Consider the following 13,995-nt stretch of genomic DNA (forward strand, 5'->3'; position numbering starts at 1 on the left):
CCTCCTCCCTCCCATCCCAGGACTCAGCACAGAGGGAGCAGGCAAAATGCCCATCTCCCTGTCTTTCCTTGGAGGGCATTTGATTGCATAGTTTACAAGCTGCTCAAGAGTCTGGCTTCTAATTTTCATACATCTAGGAACTGGCTGTGATCTTCCAAAAGATCCAGGGGGAGCCAGGGGGCACTCCTGCCGCCTTCTTCCTACAGCAGGCAACAATGATAAAACCAGGTCACCAATGTCTCTCTGAAAGGAGCTTGTACACTCATATGGCGCCCCAGCTTTTATGGCTGCCACCTGGAAGACATAACCTCAGATCACCTCACTCTGATGAGAAGGGGCTTGCATTGAAATTTTAGCAGAGAAGTTCTTTTATTTTTTGTTAATTTGATTTTTTTATTGAGGTGTATTTAACATGTAAAATTATGAGATATTCAAGCTATTCATTGTTTACATATCCATCCCCTTATTTATGACACTTAAGATTTACTCTCTTTCAAATTTTAATTATTTGATACAGTGTTATCAACTGTAATCACCATGTTAACCTTAGATCCTCAGAAGTATGTATCTTATCTCTGAAATTTTGTACTGTTTGCCACTCTCTTTTCTACTTTGTTTATATGTTTGACTTCTTCATTTTAAATTCCACATATAAATGATGCCATTGCAGCACTTGTCTTTTTTTGTCTGACTTATTTCACTTAGCATAATGCTCTCCAAGTGTATCCATGCTGTCACAAATGGTCCCTCTTTTTAAAATTGTTTAAGAAATTCTTTAAAGACACATTTATTCAGTGTCATGATCAGACTATCACATTTAGCAATCGACAGCATGGATGCAACAAGGACAACAAAAAACCCTTTGTTTTCCTCAGAACAGAAATGAAAATAACCTGTTCTGCAATGAGTCACAAATACAGGCCTTGAGTTTTTCCCCAATTCACGTGACTGTGTCTAAAACATGCCTTCTTTGTAGCAGCTAGGCCTTGCCGCCACCAACCTTGGCTGAGGTCACAGATCTGCTGTAACCTGTAGCTTCCCTGTCACTTCTCTGGCTCTCCTCTCCTGCTAAGCCTTGTTTCCTGGCAGCAATTACAACCTTCTGCCACTGTCATCGCTACCACTGCTGCTGCTGGAACTGCCATAGCCACCTTGGTTTCATGGTTTGGCAAAGTACTGGCTTCCACCACCACAGGGGCCAGAGCTTCGGCCTCCAGTTTCCTCCTTTCACGGGTCCAACACTTGAAGATTGATTGCTGCTATAATTGCCAAAATCATTGTAGCCTCCGCCACCTCCAAAATTGCTCCCATCATTAGCAAATCCATAACAGCCACCCCCACTGTCCTCATATCCACCACCACCATGGCTGCCACCAAAGCCCCCTCGGCCCCTGAAGCTTCCTTCACAACCAAAGTTGTCATTCCCAGCAAAGCCACCTCCATGACCACCTCTGAAGTTTCCAGAATCACTTCAACCTCTTTGGCTCGATGAAGCACTAGCCATCTCTTGCTTAGATAGGGCTTTCTTTACTTCACAGCGGTGGCCATTTACAGTGTGGCATTTCTGAATGACAATCTTGTCTACAGGGTCATGGTCATCAAAGGTCGCAAAAGCAAAGCCTCTCTTCGTCACTGCCTCGGTCACTCATGATTCAATCACTTCACTTCTTTAATACTGTTCAAAATAATCTCTTAGGTGGTGTTCTTCCATGCCTTCCTTAATACCACCAACAAAAATCTTTTCCACAGTTAAGTGGGCACCATGTCTTTGAGAATCTTCTCTTGAGACAGCACTCTTTGGTTCCACAACTCTTCCGTCCACCCCGTGTGGCCCTGCGCTCACAGCGGCACCCACCTCCTCCACGGTGGCGTATGTGGCAAACCCAAAGTGTCAGGAGCACTTGGTGTTTGGATCTCTCAGCAACACATAGTCTATGAGCATTCCCTGTTGCTCAAAGTGGCTCCTCAGACTCCCCTCTGTTGTTCCAAAGCTCACACCTCTGATAAAGAGCTTCGGTGGCTGTTCCGGCTCTTGGGGACGCTCTGACTTACACATGGCGACTGCAGGAGAGGAGACTTCAGTGATGCTCACTCAGCGGCGTCCACCAGCAGAAAGCTACAAATTTATTCTGAAGACATTTATCAATGAGATCAAGGGAGGTTCCCCCTCTAATTAGTTCATATATATTTTCCTTTATATTTTTAAGTAAATTTATTGGGGTTATATTGGTTAATACAATTATATATAGATTTCAAGCATACAGTGCTATGATATATCATTTGCATATTGCATTGTGTGCTCACCACCCAAAGTCAACTCTTCTGTCACCATGTAATTAACTGTACCCTTTATTACTCCCACTCGCCCTGCCCTGTGGTCATAACCATGCCGTTGTCTCTCTCTGAGATTTTGTTGGTTTTTCTTCTCTATTTGTTGCTTTCAGTTTTATATCCCACATGAGTAAAATCATATGGCTCTTAACTTTTTCTGTCTGATTTATTTTGCCTAGCATGATATTATCAAGGTCCATCTATATTGTCACAAATAGCATTATTTCATCTTTTCTTATAGCTGAGTAGTTTTCCGTTATATATACATCTTTTTTTTTATCCAGTCATCTATCCTGGCCACTCTTGATAATGCTGCAATGAACACAAGTGTGCATATAACTTTGCAAATAAATGTTTTTAAATTTTTCAGATAGTTACACAGAAGAGGGGTTTCTAGGTCATATGGTAACCCTCCTCTTAATTTCTTTGAGGAGCCTCCATACTGTTATCCATAGTGACTGTTATCAGTTTACATTGCCACTGTTGTGAATGAGGAGACTCTTTTTTTTCAGGCTGAATAATATTCCTCTGTGTGTATGTGTGTGTGTGTGTTTGTGTATCTCACATTTTCTCAACTTATTCATTCATTCATTCATTCATACACACTTAGGTTGTTTCCATACCTCAGCTATTGTGAATAATGTTGCAATAAAAATGGGAATACAGATATCTCTTTTAGATTATGATTTTGTTTCCTTTGGATAGAAATGCAAAAGTGGGCATGCTGGATTATATGATAGTTTTATTTCCAATTTTTTTTGAGGATCCTTTCATACTTTTTTCCATAGTCACTGAACAAATTTACATTTCCACCAACAGTAAGTATACAAGGGTTGCCTTTTCTCTACATCCTGGCCAACAAATTGCTCTGTTCCCTATTTGATGATAGCCATTCTAACAGGTGTGAGGTAATACCTTATTATAGTTTTGATTTGCATTTTCCTGATGGTTAGTGATGTGCTTTTGTTTTTTTTTTTTTTCACATATGGCTATTTGTAGGTCGTCACTGGAAAATTTTATATTCACATTCTTTTTCTTTTCATTTTGTAACTGGTTCCTTTAAATGTTTACTATTGAGCCCTGGCTTGTTTGGCTCAGTGGATTGAGCGAGCACTGGTCTACAAACTGAAGGGTCAAGGTTTGATTCCCAATCATGGCACAGGCCTGGGTTGTGGGCCAGGTCCCCAGTTGAGGGTGTGTGAGAGTCAACCACACATTGATGTTTCTCTCCCTTTCCTTCTCCCTCCCTTTCCCTCTCTCTAAAAGTAAATAAATAGAATCTTTAAATTTTTCCTATTTTGTATGCATTCCTTGTGTGTTTTAGATGTTAACCCCTTATCAGAAATATGATTGGAAAATATTTTCTCTCGTACTGTAGGTTACCTTTTCATTTTTGATGATCCCCTTTGCTGTGTAGAACCTTTTTAGTTAGATGTAGTTCCTCTTGTTTACTTTTGCTTTTGTTACCTTTGCTTTTAGTGTCAAATCCAAAAAAGCCTAGCCAAGACCAATATCAAGGAACTTATGGCCTATCTTTTTTTCTAGGAGTTTTGTGATTTCAGGTCTTACATTCAAGTCTTTATTCCATTTTGAGTTGATTTTTGTGTGTGGTATAAGGGAGTGTTCCAGTTTCATTCTATTGCATGTGGCTGTCCAGTTTTCCTAGCACCATTTATTGAAGATACTATGCATTCTCCATTGTATATTATTGGTTTCTCTGTCATAAATTAATTGACATATTTGTGTGAGTTTATTCTTGAGCCCTCCATTCTGTTCCATAAATCTTGGTGCTTGACTTTATGCCAGTACCATTCTGTTTTGATTACTATGGCTTTATAATATAGTTTGAAATCAGGAAGTGTGATGCCTGCTTTGTTCTTTCTCAATATTGTTTAGGCTATTTGGAGTCCTTTGTGATTCCATATAAATTTTAGGATTGCTTTTTTTATTTTTGTGAAAAATACCATTGGATTTGATTTTTGATAGGGATTTTATTGAATCTCTAGGCTACTTTGAATATTATGGGCATTTTAACAAAATTAATTCTTTGAATCCATAAGCAAAGAACATTTTTTTATTTATTTCTGTCTCCTAGGGTAACAATTTTTACATGGGAATGGGAGTACTCCCCTCAACCCCCAACCACCACCACAGCTCTATGCCCATAGCCAGGGCAGAAAAGGAAAAAATGCCCATCGCAATTTCTTCCTAAAAGAGGCTTAACGGCATACTTTTCTAGTTGCTGTCTGACAACCCAGCTTGTAATTATACTACATCTAGATGCTTAACTGCAATTATCCCTTTGGGACACTGACAGGTTTTGGCACATCCTTAAATCCTGGGAGCCACCAAGGACAAAGACCACAGCTTGTACAATCACAAAGGGCTGAGAGACAAGTAGGATCTCCTGTTGAGTTGATTAACAAGGTTCATCTTTTGTGGGGAACACATCTTTCCAGACTGGGGGAGGTGACCATCTTATCTAATGTTCAGACACCAACACAGAATGTCAAAGAAAATGAATAAGCAAGGGGATATGTTTCAAACAAAAACACAATTTAAATCTTCAGAAACTTACTTTAATGAAACAAAAGTATGTAATTCAGCCTACAGACAGCTCATGCAAATGGAAAACCAAGAAAAGAGAGGCAGCTATGTTGTTACCCACAAAATAGACTTTAAGCTAAAAATAGCAACAAGAGGCAAAGGAGGTTATATAAAAATAAAAGCACTAGCTCTGACATTTTGACAACATGCATGAACCTGGAAGGTATCATTCTAAATGAAATAAGGAAGACAAAGAAGAACAAATCTGCTGGATTCACTTATATGTAGAATAAAAAAAAAAAGTTGAACTCATAACAGAGTAGAATGATTATTGTCATGGAATGGGGGGCAGGAAACAGAAATAAGCTGGTTAAAGTGTACAAAATTTCAGTTATAAGATGGATAAATTCTGAGGATCAAATCTATAACATTGTGGCTATAGGTGAAAATACTATATTGTATGATTGAAATTTGCTAGGAGACTAGAACTTAAGTCCTGAAAAAAAAGGAAAATATGTGAAATGATGTATTAATTAACTTGATGGTGAAAGTTTTCACACTGTGTGTATATATATATATTTGCCCTGGCTGGTTTAGCTCAGTGGATTGAGCGTCGGCCTGCGAGCTAAGTGTCGCTGGTTCGATCTTCCAGTCAGGGTACATCAGAGAAGGAAAACTCTGACTCCAAAAAACCTCCGCTGCCTTGTGGCATACCTCTTCAGGGGAAAGGCTAAGGGAGTAAACCCCGACAGAAAATCCGGAGCCGGAGTCCCTAAGGCGGTTTGACGTTGTAGTCAACACCGGCAACTCCTGCGGCGCACCTGAACCCAAGCTGTATCGACTCCATCTTTCCCTTGGACCCTTCAGCTGCGAAGAGAGGGGGGGTCTGCTGCATGGGCAACAGCAGACCCTCCATATTACCCTGCCCAGGCTCTGTAGCTTCAGCGTCATCGCAAGATGTCGATTCAACACGGGAGGAGACAGATACCATGTCACTCCCGAGTTGGACTGCACAGCCATTCTTGGCGGTGCAGATAGACTCTGAAGAAGCTACACCATCGTCTCTCGAGACGGACGGCTGCCGACGACGACGACGATATATATATATGTATATATATATCAGATCATCACTTTGTACATTTTAAATATATCCTAATTTTCTTTGTCAGTTATACCTTAATAAAGCTTTAAAAATCTTAATATTATAGATGAGAAAACTGAAGTTTGGAAAGATAATTTCCCCAAGGCCATTCAGGTAGTCCTTGACATACCTGGGAATAGAAGCCTGGCTTTGTGTTATGCCAAAGCTTGCATGATAGTCCATGGAGAGCCTGGTAAATGGCCTTCCCAGCAATAAGCTCTGGTAACTTACTGTTTCCTAATCTATTAAATATAAAAGTTGACTAAATGAGATCTAAGGACCTCTCTAAATTCAATATTTTATGAGCATTACTCTTTTTTAAGGTAGTGATATAAAATCATGTCTTTTATGGACCTCTCCTAACCTCCTAGCCTATATCCATTGATTCATCAATTGGAAATTAGTGAAAAAGTCCCCATGAGACAGTCAGCTGAAGTTGAGAAGTAGCTTTCCTTGGATCATTTAGTCAAAGTTGATATAGATTTTTATCATGTTTGATAAGAATTTTAGCTGTTAATGTTTAAAAATTTTTTAAATTATATATAAGAATATATGTTCTTTAAAAACAGAATCTGTGGCTGATGGGGGTATGTTTGCCTTCTCAAAGCTTTGCACATAATAGATGCTCTATAAATATTGAATAAATGATTGAAGAACAATAAAAATATTGAAGAAAATTAACATGACAAGGTGTTTTTGAGCATTAATTTACATAAAAGGCTGTGATGAAATATGGACTTGTATTTACTTCAAGTAAATTATGATCTTTCACTATTTAAGCTCTGTTTCTTATGTTTTTAAAAGATTTACCTTACTTAGTTTTAAAAGGTCAGTGAAAGTTAACTTATTGTAACCCTTGACATAGAACTAAATTTTTAGGAATACACACATAAATAAATGTGTAATAAGCTATTTTCTGTAAGCATCTAGTCCAGTCCAGTACTTACTAAACTATGTGCAGATTTGGAAATAAAAAGTGGGAGAAACTGTGTCTTTTTTAGGGATTAATAGATCCTTATGTTACTGGTTTGCAAAATTCTCAGTAAATTAGATCTTAGGAAATTTTCTTGATTAAGTTTTATAGTATAAAGACATTTCCAAGGAGTATTGGGACAGACATTACAGAGTTTTGTAGAATCTCTATGTGATAGTTCAGAAAGGTTACTTTGAGACCTCAAGAAATGAGTCATTTCTCTGATGTTCCATAGTTATTTACAAGCAGAGTAAACTGGAAGAATTTAAGCATCTTTATTTCCAGCTATTGGATCTTCCCCTTGTTCTGCATTCACAGATTAATTAGTTTACTCACTCACTCTTTTATTAAAAAGCTATTGACTGTGTACATACTACATTTCTAAGCACTTTAATGGATGCTAGAGATACATGAGTGGACTAAACAAACACGGCTTTGACCATCACAGAACGTACAATCTTTTGGCTCTTCCCTGGTAGACAAGTATTATTAATAAGATAATTTAGTTAAGGAATACATGTTTTAATGATAAAAGAGAGTTAGTTAAAAATTAGGATATTCTTTCTATATTCACATAAAATTGTTGATTTTGTTGATCAATAAGAATTTATAGATCAAGTTCATTTTGCTACTTTTTTTTGACATTAATTATACAGAGGTTGCCATTGGTTCTGAAAATCGAGTGTTGAGTCAAAGAGGCATCTTAGAGAAATGGAAACAAAGTCATAAATTAATATTTTGTTAATTTCCCCACAAAATGGAAAATCTTGAATTAGAAGAGGGAGAGATTAAGGGTCAGCTAACAATCCCTGATTGAAATTTTTTGTCTCCATTACCAAACCTTGGGGATTGTATGAGAGTTTTGTTAAGAAAGCTGTTTGATCTTAAATCTTAGTAATGCTCTAAGCGGTTTTTCAAAAGCTAACTAAATTCATATTAAACGTCTACTACCAGTTCCTTCAGTCCTTCCTGGTTCTTCCATCTCAGCCTAGAATGAGTGTTTAGCTTCTTGCTTACCTATAATAAAGATTACTAATAAATAATCTCTATTAACAATGTTTAAATTATAAATTCTCTTCCTAAATATATTTGAATTTTAAAATAAGAGTAAAGATAAAATAAACAAAGCAAAAATGCTAAACTATGGAATTTCAGGTTCTGGTAATTTTAGTAATGGATAAGTTTAAGGGACAAGATAAGCTTCAAAACACATCATCTATGGATAAAGCTGACATTCTATCAAATATATTTCTAAGTTGTCAAGGCTACTTTTGCCTACTTTCTTACACTGTATTATATTTAAGTATGAAAGGACGTAGTTACCCTTCAGATTTTTAATAATAGTAATAGTGTGTTGTGTAATAGTTAATAGACAAAAAAATGAAGAGGTAAATAATATTTGGCTATTTGGCACCATGTTTTATTAAGATTTTAACATTTAAAAAATTCTGGATATTTTTTGAATTGTATTATACAGTGTATAATTTTTAAAGCAAAATATTAGCCTTTGTGTTTTCTGTTACAATTATAGTTAGGTTGGTTTTGGTAAATTAATGTTTATTGGATAATTGATAAATGCTTTTCACATTCACCGACCTTTGTTTAGCAACAGGCAGTGGTTTTCTAGTGCTAAAATCAGGAGAAGATGTATTAATTAATCCTTCTGAGTTCCTTTCCTCCTTCTTGGTTCCCTGCTTTCTTTCCTATGGCTTTCATCTTTCTGCATTAACATCTATCCAATCTCACCCTGATTACACAAGTCCTAACACCTGGTAAAGTATATGGCAAATATGAAAATTGCCCAGAGTAAGATGGAAATAATGAAAGGTATGCATGACAAATAAAATCAAAAGGAATTAAGTTTATTTTTAGCTCAGACAACTAAATGCTGAAAGTGAATCAATACTACTATTCAGCTAAGAGGGGTGTGTGTGTGTGTGTGTGTGTGTGTGTGGGCATGCGCGTGCATGTGTGCATTTATGAGTCATTCATGGCTAGCCAATCTATTACAGAATAAGTACATGAAGAAAGCTATTGCTAGAGGAAATTATGTTTGTCATCAAGAAGTATTCTAGTCTTTGTGGGGTTTGAGAATGGCTTTAACATTTAAGTTCTGTTGGATATCATCTTATGTGAGAATATACTGGAGATAAATCAGGGCAGAGAATGAGCAACCAATAAAAGAAAGGGAGAGTCCATGGGCAACAGTGACCAGTAGCTTTCCCTAGAATTTGTAGCTAACAGAAAGATGATTGCATCAAAACTCCAATGGGAGGTTGAGCCACCAAAAGGTATCTGTATCAAAATACTCTGCATGTAAGCTGGTAAATGCACTTTTTAATAACTATCTAGTTTTTCACACTTTCTATAAAATAGGCATGATAATTTACTGCTTTCCATTTTCATTAACCCAATGCATTATTTTATACACATGGTTCATAATTATCTTTTTTATCTATACACTGATTGGTTACACATACATACAATTTTCCTTTAATATTCACTGCTTTTCCCCTTCTTTTCCTTTTTTATTTTTATTTATTCTCTAGTCACCTGCTCTCAGGTTACTAAGTTCAAATGTAGAAATAGAGTGTGCAGCTGCTACAATTTCTAGAAGTGGGTTAAGCAGATAATTGATGCACAATGACCCATCAAGGACTACAGTTAGTAAGGGAGGGGAGACAGGTATCAGGTTTCCCGTTGGAGTGGAAATGCATTCTGAATGGTAGTAATTGCATTGCATCAAGCTTAATGTCCCAACAATAGCCACTCATACCTGCGCAGTCTCCTCCCTCTTCTTACGAGGGGTCCGGCAGTTAAATATCTGTAAAGGACACTGTCTCCCAGTCTCATCATTCTCTGCAACAGCAATAGTAGCAGCGGCAGTCAGAGATAGGCAGGGCTGTTGCTTGCAGCCACGTAGATTGCCTCCTCCTCAACACACACACACACACACACACACTTCACAGATTTCCAATATCAACGCGTCTTGAAATTAATCAAGGACTCAGAGCGATGAGAGAAGAGCGTTAGTCGTGGACAGCAGGTATTTCATCTCTTGACAAATTCAGTTTCCTTCTTATGCTTGTTGGAATGGATAATAAAACAATCCTCCGTGATAACTAGCTTGAGTGGGAGACTGGAGGTGGCCGCGGTAAGGAGGGGGAAGTGGGAGGAGTGAGAGGTGGGGAAAGGGGGTGCTGAAGATGACTTTCAGCCTCCGGAATCCTATGTCTTTCAGGCTCCGCTGCTTTTGAGTTGCAAATTTTCGGGGACTGCTAGCTGCAGGCAGCCTGTGTTGTTGAGTGGAAGTGCATTTCCATCTTCTCAGACACCAGTTAGAATGGGCCGTGTGTTCTGGAAGGGGGTGGTAGGGAGGAGGAGATGCTGTGAGCGGAGTTCTTGAAGCTCCACTCCTCTGGGGAAGCCGAGCGGTGAGGGAGCTTTCCTGCTGAGCCGAGAGCCTGCGACTTGGGAAGGATCCCGATAGCTGGCCAGTCCCAGCTCCTCTCCGGAAAAGCAGCTGCTCTCGCTTCAGAGATGCGCCCGGCCTTCGCCTACATCACACTGCAGTAAGTTAAACTTGACATGGTTAGCAATGTGAGTGGCTTCTGGGGATGTGGTCGGGGCGGGGGGGTGGGGGGTGGGGAGCTGAGAAGAAATGGCGAGGAAAGTTAGGGAAGCATAGCTTTGCATTCTCCATGAGATGTTACATGGGGTGGTCTCCCCGACTCTTGTCCTAGTTACACTATGATCGGTTATTCAGTTATTTGTAGGGGGGGTACCGCTGATTGGTTAGGTATGCAGAAAGTACCCTGTCCATTGTGATTTTAGGCAACAAAACTGGTCATTGCCCTCTAGATTTAATTACAAGAGCGGTCTTCTGAAAGTTACTAGGGTGGCAGCTTGCCTTTTCAATAGAAAATTCGTAAAGAGGCTAGCTTAAACTTTCAGGATCCCAGTTAATTGTTAAAAGTTTCATTGCAGACTTGTTCCTCGTCTGTAAAATAAGCCAGCAAACAAAGCAAACCAAAAGTCTTTGATTTACTTTATTAAATCAAAATAAAACGTGAAGTAGATCTCTATGTAACTGCTAGGCAACAGCCTAGGCAACACTGATGATATGATAAACATTCAAATACTGTTCAGTGGGTGGAACGGGCAGGATTCCCCCAATTTCTAACTACTACAATAATTCCTTCTACTTGCTAAATGGCCCCTTCCTTGCGATTTCACAGTGGTGGTTTTAACTAATGACTTTGGATGACTTTATTCTTAGGACCAAGCAGTCTTGTGTTCACTGGCAAAAAAGAAAAAAAGAAAAAGTGAAGGCTTCAAAAACTTTTAAAAGCAACTTCAACTGGTTGCTCAAATTGCAGATAAGCAACTCTTTTAAAGGAGGAAAAATAGGTCAGCAAGGGCCAGCCATTGTAAAACAAATGACCAAGGTGAACACCAGCAGAATACTGAAAGGTATTTTCTAGAAGGAAAACCAGAAACAATTAATTCAAAAATCTTGAAGTATCTAACTAGCTCCTCTTATACACTTACCAGATTTTATTGATGAATAAAAACAAAGAATTTCTCAAGCAGAAAGGCTATTAGACTTAGTTACAGGATCCCTGAAGAAATCACTGTTTTACTATAGTCTTATCCAAGAAAGATTATAAAAAATGCAGTGGTTACCTAAAACAGAACTCAGGATTTTAAGCTGGACTCTTAAAAATGCTGCCATAAATTCTATAGGAGGAAGGGATATCAAAACTTATGGAAAAGCTATTGTGAAATGCAAAGTACATAATTCCGAAATCCCCTGTCATTAGATAAGAGGAAACTAAGAATTACTCTTCTCTTATTACTTTAATTTTAAACTGTTACTCTTGTTCGAATCCACCAAATTTTCATTATTGTATTTAAAACAAAACATTTTGAATGTAATGAATTACTTTGGTGACTCATGTTGGGGATCTCTCTATATAATATTTTTGCCATATTGGAATATTCAATTTGTTAGGGTAACCCCCCCCCCCCACACACACATAATTTCTCAGTACAAAAACTCTATGATTGACCTTGTAAATCACTGAGTAAAGTATAATTCGGGGATATATTTGTTATGACAGAACATGCATAAGGGTGGTTAAATATCTTAGGTGGCAATAAAAAAAAAAAAAAAAGGAAACATGTACACAAAAACTCAAAGAATATGGTTGGAGGGAGTTGCGAACAGTTCCTTGATACTCTAGAATAGATCTTTACCTGAACCTTGAGTATTTAGCTATAGACAAGAAAAGTCAGGTTGAGAGTCTCATTGGAATTGATAGGAATTTGGATTGAATAGGAATTGGTAAACACTCCTTTATGACAAAAAACTTAGGTAGAGTTTGAGTTTTGGTAACAACTTTGACTCATTTTGGTTGTTTTACTGGTAAGCAAACCTCACTTCTGAGAAGATTTAAAAAACCATTTTTGAAATGAAACAATTATTTTCAGGTTAAAACCATTGCTAAGTTTTGCTGGGGCAGTGTCTGAATTAAAAAAGTATTTCATGACTCATGCATTTTCTTGCACACTATTGAAAGAAGGAACACATACAACCAGATGAGCCAGACAGAGATAACTCCTAGTTCCTCACTTTAATTCTGCCTACTAATCATGACTATGAGGCTGAGACATACACTTGAAATGACATTTTAATAATATTTTATCCTAAATGCTTCTCCTGGCTGGCTTCAGGAACAGAACTGTACTTCTATGTGCATGATACTGTTGCAATATTCTCTTAAGGGTAATACCTATAGCCTACAAGCACCTGCCTGGAGGAAGCTCCAGGAAAAATGTTAAAGAAGCTACTTTCAATTGCCCTTTTCTCATTTCTGGCATTTTCTCTCTCTTATAAAATACCAGCACCATCTTTTTTTAGTAATAAACTCATGCACTTATTCACCATTAGGTAGCTATAATGTAGTTTCCACTCCTTGATAGAATGTATAATTAACCCACCACGCAATGCACAAATAGATCCCAGTTATGTGAGTGCACTCCTGGTCGGTACTAGGTAATGCATTTTGAATAAGTCTTGTCGCATATGGGATAACAGCTGCAGGAAGAAGATGACATTCTCTCCCATTCATAAGAAACTAAATCCTGGAGGGGATAAGCAAACTGCCTAAAGGAACATATTTAATAAGTGGTGGGCTAGGGTTAGCCTCCAGGTGTGAGGAGCCTAACTGTTAATCACTTCGACACTTTGTTTTGTTATGGATCAAGTGGAGTGAGTTTATTGTTGAAAGTGCTTGAGAAACCATACCGGTCGGTTGGGAGAATTCCCTGCTCTACTCATATTCAAGATTGGATCTACCTAAATTGGAAACTGAATTGACCTCAAAACTTGGCATATTCAGCCATTCCAATTTTAGCGCTCTGCTCTGGCTTCATGAACTGTGGAAAAGAAGCTGGGGACATCTTTGCCATAAATGATGTTGGAGTTAATATGGGAAAAGAAGAGTTGAAAGATCCAAATACCAAGAAGGATGAAAGGAAAATAGGGGATCACGTGATGGGAGGGCTGCTATGAGACCTTGTCCAGATTCTGCATCCTGTGGAGGTCTTAAAAACAAGCTCTTTGGGCTGGGAGTGGAGGTTTTTAAAGTCACAGATAAAGCACAGACTCAAAACATCTCTTTAATGAGTTATAAGGTCTGATTATAGAAATTAGATTGGTCTTGTCTTCAGATGATCTCCTTTACATATTTTTTTAAGAGTAAAAAAGTGATGATTCAAAGGAAAGTGGGGGAGAAAGGCCAGACAGTGACTGAAGAAGTAAAACTGCATGGAAATATCACTGGTTCTTGCATAATCACTTTGTGAAAATTTGCCAGGAAATTAAAAGACAACTTTAATTGGTAAGGATAATAACAAAATTATTCATTTAGGTAAAATCTGAAGTGTTAAGTGGAATAACATGACTACTGTCACCTGTCTTATCGCAGAAGACAAACAC

At 38.0% G+C, this 13,995-nt stretch overlaps 1 protein-coding gene and 1 pseudogene across 1 annotated transcript in view; one reads left to right on the top strand and one right to left on the bottom strand.

Moving 5' to 3' along the window:
• Positions 1 to 1,092: 1,092 nt before the first annotated feature.
• Positions 1,093 to 2,056, bottom strand: LOC150001393 (heterogeneous nuclear ribonucleoprotein A1 pseudogene; annotated as a pseudogene).
• Positions 2,057 to 9,975: 7,919 nt separating this feature from the next.
• Positions 9,976 to 13,995, top strand: part of DGKB (diacylglycerol kinase beta) — a 583,788-nt gene continuing 579,768 nt past the window's right edge. Inside the window, exon 1 of the mRNA XM_090287823.1 lies at positions 9,976 to 10,038. The gene's annotated coding sequence lies outside the window, so the exon portion shown is untranslated. The remainder of the gene's footprint in view (positions 10,039 to 13,995) is intronic.

Source organism: Furipterus horrens, unplaced genomic scaffold (assembly GCF_987537825.1).
Source record: "Furipterus horrens unplaced genomic scaffold, mFurHor1.1.pri manual_scaffold_9, whole genome shotgun sequence".
NCBI classification, from domain to species: domain Eukaryota; kingdom Metazoa; phylum Chordata; class Mammalia; order Chiroptera; family Furipteridae; genus Furipterus; species Furipterus horrens.